Here is a 6,884-nt window from a genome sequence, read left to right on the forward strand (position 1 = left end):
TTTACCCTGCTTTTTCTTTTGAGTTTTGATAAAGGAGGATTATCTATTGCCTATGTTTTTGTGAGTCTGGTTAATTTCCTTAGGTTGCAGTTTTCCTTCCAGTACTTTCTGTAGGGCTGGATTAGTGGTTACATATTGTTTAAATCTGGTTTTGTCAGTACAGCCAACAGATTGGGAAAAGATATTCACCAACCCCACATCCAACATAGGGCTGATCTCAAAATTTACAAAGAACTCAAGAAGCTAGTCTCCAAAACACAAAATAATCCAATTAAAAAGTGGGGTACAGAACTAAACACACAATTCTCAATAGAGGAATTTAAAATGGCTGAAAGACACATAAGAAATTGTTCAACATCCTTAGCCATCAAGGAAATGCAAATCAAAACAACTCTGAGATCCCATCTTACTTCTGTCAGAATGGCTAAAATCAAAAACACCAATGACAGTTTATGCTGGAGAGGATGTGGAGAAAGGGGTACACTCCTGCACTGCTGCTGGGAGTGCTAACTCATACAGCCACTTTGGAAATCAGTATGGTGATTTCTCAGGAAAATGGGACTCTACAACAAGACCCAGCAATTCCACTCTTAGGCATATACCCAAAAGAAGCACATTCATACAACAAGGACATTTGTTCAAATATGTTCATCACAGCATTATTTGTAACAGACAGAACCTGGAAGCAGCCTAGATGCTCCTCAACTGAACAGTGGATAGAGAAAATGTGGTATATTTACACAATGGATTACTACTCAGTGGGAAAAAAAGCAATGGAATCTTGAAATTCTTGAAATTTGCAGACTAATGGATGGAACTAGAAGAAACCACTCTGAGCGAGGCAATCCAATCACAGAAAGACAAACAGGGTATGTACTCAATCATATATGTATTTTAGACATAGAGAAAAAGGTTACCAGCCTACAATCCACACCACCAGAGAAGCCAGTAAACAAGGAGGACCCTAAGAGAGACATACATGGTCTCCTGGGGAAGGGGAAAGGGACAAAATCTCCTGAGCAAATTGGGAGCATAGGGGGAGGGGAAAGGGAACAGGGGAATGAGAAAGGGAGAAGAGGAGGAAGCATGAGGAAGACATGATTGGGCAGGGAGGTTGAGTTGGGGTAAGAACAGAGCAAGATAAAAGATTATATAATATAGAGAGACATTATAGGTTTAAAGAGAAATCAGGCACTAGGGAAAGTCTGGAGATCTACAATGATGACACCAAGTAACAATCTAAGCTACAGAGGAAAGCTACCTTAAATGCTCTACCCTGATAATGAGATTGATAACTGACTTATATGCCATCCTCTAGCCTTTCATTTGTCATCATATAGCCTTCTTCCAGCAGCTGGTGGAAGTAGAAGCAGAGACTCATAGCATAATCTTGATTTGAACTGAAATCCAGTTGCTGAGAAGGAGGACAGATGAGCATAGGGTTCCTTACCAGGCTGATAAAATCCACAGAAACAGCTGACCTGAACAAGGGAGAGCTCTTGGTACCCAGACTGATATCTGGAAACCAGCATGGGACTGATCTATACCCCCTGAATGAGGGTGTTAGTGAGGAGACCTTGGAAATCTTTGGGGCCTTTTGTTATTCCTAGCATTAGAATGGACTCTGGGATCCCATCCCACATGGAGGGATACTCCCTGAGCCTAGACACAATGGGGTTGGCCTTAGCCCTATTCCAAAGGATATGACCAACTTTGAAGACCCCCTATGGGAGGCCTCACCCTCCCTGGGGAGCAGCAAGGGTATGGGATAGGTAGAGTATTAGTTGGAAGAGCAGGGAAGGAAGGGAGGGAGAGGGACCTGGGATTCACATGTAAAATAATCTTCTTTATAATTAAAATAAAAGTAATTGAAAAAAAAAGTCATGGAAAAAAAATTCCCCAAACTAAGGAAAGATACACCAATGTTTGATTCATCCAATTTCATGAAAACATGCTAGTAAACAATAATTGTATATAATTAAAACACTCACTTTCTCTGTGACGTAAGTCATCTGGAAAAATAAACACAGAAATCTCAGAATGGCTTCTTGAATCAAATGGGACTGCCAGGTGTCTACAGAATAGTCTCCCTAAATGCCAAAGAGTATCCATTCTACTCAACAGCACATGAAAGCTTCTAAAAAAGAGGGCACATGCTGGAACCTAAAGTAAACCTTCACAACGAAAAATTAAATGAGCCCAGGTATCCATTATGGTATAAAACTTAAAATAGATGGAAAACAAAACTCTAGTAATTGTACAAAGTCATGTGCCCATCACTAAATTACAGCTGAGTCAAAAAATTAATAAATAAGTCAAAACTTTCATGGAACTACATGAAAATTGAAAGACGACACACAACAAAACTGCTGGGATATAGAGCAAGATAAGAAATACCTTAATACAGGAAGCCATAACAGGTTTAAAAAGAAATCAGGCACTAGGCAAATTTCTGTAGATCTACAACAATGATGACACCAAGTAACAATCTAAGCTGCAGAGGAGAGGTTACCTTAAATGCTCTACCCTGATAATGAGATTGATAACTGACTTATATGCCATCCTATAGCCTTCACCCAGAAGCTGGTGGAAGTAGAAGAAGACACCCACAGTTAAACACTGATCTGAACTGGAATCCAGTTGCAGAGAAGGAGGAGTGATGAGCAAAGTGGCTCATAAAAGGCTGGTGAAACCCACAGAAAAGCTGATGTGAACAAGGGGGAACTCTTTATTCCCAGATTGATACCTGGAAAGCCAGCATGGGACTGATACAGACCCCATGAACTTGGGTGTCAGTGAGGAGACCTTGGAAATCTATGGGGCCCTTTGTAGTAGATCAGTACTTATCCCTAGCATAGGAATAAACTTTGGGTGCCCATTCCACATTGAGGGATACTCCCTGAGCCTATACACAAGGGGGTGGGCCTTGGCCCTATCCCAAAGGATAAGACAGACTCTTAAGAACCCCTATGGAAGCCTCACCCTCCCTGGGGAGCACAAAGGGCATGGGATAGGTAGGTTGTTATTTGGGGGTGGAGCGGGGGAGGAGGGGAGGCAGAGGGAACTGGGATTGACATGTAAAATAATCTTGTTTCTAATTTAAAAAAAAATGGAGAGAAAGAAAAAAACAGTTCTAAGAGAAAAATTTATATCCCTAAGTTCCTCCATTCAAAAGTCAAAAGGAACACAACTAAATGACTTAATAATATACTCAACAATTTGAGCAAAGAAGAATAAACCAATCCCAAACACTGCTGACTCCAATAAATAATAAAAATTGAATCAGAAATTAATGAACTAGAAGCAAAACAACCCATGAACATAAGACCTGCTGCTTTCAGAAGAAAAAAAAGATGGACAGACAATTAGCCCAAATAATGAAAAGAAAGCAAGATGTTAAGTGAATCAGAAATGATCAGGAAAACATTACAGCAGATACTAAGGAAACACTATGAGGTAATGCTTTAAAACCTGGATATCATTAAGTTGGAAAATCTAAAGGAAAAGGATCAATTTCCTGATTAACCCAAACTATCAAAGTTAAAGCATGGAGAGACCAAAAACCTAAACAAAGAAGATGTAACATGAAAAATAAAAGACCCAGAGACTGATACTGGGTTCAAGCTTTGAGCTGAAGATCAGAAAAATAATGCAGCCAAGCCAGTAGATCTTACCTCTACCAAGTTGAAATGGCAATCCTCAGAGGCAAAAGCTCTGAGTTCCTGTGTCCTCCTCCTCCTCATATTCCTTTTTTTTCTGCACATCCATATTACTCCTGTCTCCACTGCCCTAGTGCTGGGATTAAAGGCATGTGATCCCAAGTGATCAAAGGCTCGTCACTGTTGTGTAGGCTAGGGTGGCCTTGAACTTAGAAAGTTCCATGTGCCTGTTTCCTGAGTCCTGGGATTAAAGATGTGTGCCACCATTGCCTGTCTCTATGGATTGCGAGTATGGCTTCTGAGATTAAAGGTGTATATCACCATTGCCTGACCTCTATGGCTTCTGTCTAGCTTTGCATTTTGAACCATCAGGAAAGCTTTAATAAATCCTAAATAATATATCAACATAGGAGGAAACTAAAACAGTAATAAAAAGCCTTCTGACTCAAAAGAATGTAGCTCAAGATGGAGTCTTTGCCGAATTGTATCAGACTACCACCAACCCTTCTTAAACTCTTCAACAACAATAACAAGTCAAACAGAAAGAGCATTCCTACTATCATTCTATGAAGACAGGATTTATTACTCTAATTCCTAAATGAGGTAAACATACAACAGCAATAACAATGAAAGTACAGACCTATGTGTCATATGAACACAGATGTAAAAATTCTCAAGACAATACTATCAACCTGATCACAAGAGGATATCAGAGAGATGGTCAACCGTGATCAAATTAGCTTTATCCTGGACATTCAGAGCTGGCTCAACATAGGTAAATCAATAAAAATATTACATTATAAGTGGACTGAAAGTCAAAGAAACATGGCCTTCTTAAGAAATGCAGAAAGGCTGTGACAAATTTCAAATGCTTTCATGATAAAATTTCTGTAGAGAATTGGAGAAAAAGTAATTCAACATAATGAAGGTTGTGTATGACAAACCCACAGGCAACATTATCCTAAATGGAGAAAACCACAAAGTAATTCCTACTAAAATCACTATGCCCAGTCCTTTACAACAAAGTGCTGGAAGCAATAACTGGAGCAATAAGAAAATAGGAACATTAAATGGATACAAATAGTAAAATAAAAGTAAAATTTATCCTTATTTACAGATATTATAAGTAATAGATTTTAAAAATTCTATCAGAAAACTTCTAGAAGCAAAGAACAATTTCAACAAAATGGAAGGGTAAAAAATAAATGCACCAAAATCAAGAGCCTTTCTATATACCAAAAGAAAGACACTGAGAAAGAAATCATGGGCACATTCAGATTTATTACAGAATCAAAGACAATCAAATCTCCTGAAATAAACCTAATCAAAGAGGTAAAGTCCTGTAAAATATAAATTTCAAATTTCTGAGGAAACATATATATATAGAGAGTAGGACAATGGAAAGACATCTTGTGTTCATGGATTGGTAGAACTAATGTGAAAATGACTATCCTATCAAATGAAATTCACAAACTCAATACAATCCAGTTAAAATACCTGAAATATTTTCCACAGAAATAGAAAAAATTCCTAAAATTCATATGGAATCAGAAAAGACGCCAAAGATAGTCAAAGCAATCGTGAACAATTCCAGACTTTAAGATGGAATATAGAACTTTAGTGATATTTTGGTGTTAACCAACAATTAACTAAATAGATTCAACCCACACAACAGAGGAGAAATCATACCTGATATTGGAACCTAACCAGCATCCTCTGACTAGTGAGGTCATGGGCTTTAGAAAAGTCTTTTACCGATACTTTGCCATACCAGCATATTAAGACTTATAACCTTATACCGACAGATACAGTGTAGTTACTACCATTGTAGATGAAGCCTCTGGTTATAACAATTGGTGACTGTGGGAATTTAAAAGAAAATGGTTTTCTACCAGAAATTCAAAGAAGAGCTAATACCAATACTACTCAAATTTTCCCACACAATAGAAGCAGAAGGGACATTGCCAAACTCTTTTGACAAGACTACAATAACCTTGATAACTAAGCCACACAAAGACACAACTAAGAAACAGAACTACACACCAATATCCCTCATGAACAATGATGCAAAAATTCTCAATAAAATACTGGCAAATCCAATCCAAGAACATCAGAGAAATCATCAACCATGATCAAGTAGGCTTCATCTCAGGGATGCACGGATGATTCAACATCCAAAAATCTATCAATGTAATTCACCATATAAACATACTGATGAAAAAAACATGATCATCTCACTAAATGCAGAAAAAGCCTTTGACAAAATCCAACACCCCTTCATGATAAAGGTCTTGGAGAAATCAGGGATACCAGGAACATACCTCAACATAATAAAAGCAATATACAGCAAGCCGACAGCCAAGATCAAATTAAATGGAGAGAAACTGGATCCAATTCCTCTAAAATTGGGGACAAGACAAGGCTGTCCACTCTCTCCATACCTCTTCAATATTGTCCTTGAAATTCTAGCTAGAGCAATAAGACAACAAAAGGAAATCAAGGGAATACTAATCGGAAAGGAAGAAGTCAAACTCTCTCATTATTTGCAGATGATATGATAGTTTATATTAGTGACCCAAAAAACTCTACCAGGGAACTCCTACAGCTGATAAACACCTTCAGCAAAGTGGCAGGATACAAGATTAACTCAAAAAAATCTGTAGCCCTACTATACACAGATGACACATTAGTGGAGAAAGAAATCAGAGAAACATCACCCGTTACAATTGCCACAAACAACAAAATATCTTGGAGCAACACTAGCCAAAAAAGTGAAAGACCTGTACCATAAGAATTGTGAGTCTCTAAAGAAAGAAATTAAAGAAGATGCCAGAAAATGGAAAGATTTCCCATGCTCTTGCATAGGTAGGATCAACATAGTAAAAATGGCAATCTTGCCAAAAGCAAAGTACAGATTCAATGCAATCCCCATCAAAATCCCAACACAATTCTTCACAGACCTTGAAAGAACAATTCTCAACTTTATATGGAGAAACAAAAGGCCCAGGATAGCCAAAACAATCCTGTACACTAAAGGAACTTCTGGAGGCATCACCATCCCTGACTTCAAGCTCTATTACAGAGCTATAGTCCTGAAAACAGCTTGGTATTGGTACAAAAATAGACAGGTAGACGAATGGAATAAAATTGAAAACCCTGATATTAACCCACACACCTATGAACACCTGATTTTTGACAAACAATCCAAATTTATACGATGGAACA

The sequence above is a fragment of the Cricetulus griseus genome, chromosome 6 (genome assembly GCF_003668045.3).
Source record: "Cricetulus griseus strain 17A/GY chromosome 6, alternate assembly CriGri-PICRH-1.0, whole genome shotgun sequence".
Lineage (NCBI taxonomy): Eukaryota > Metazoa > Chordata > Mammalia > Rodentia > Cricetidae > Cricetulus > Cricetulus griseus.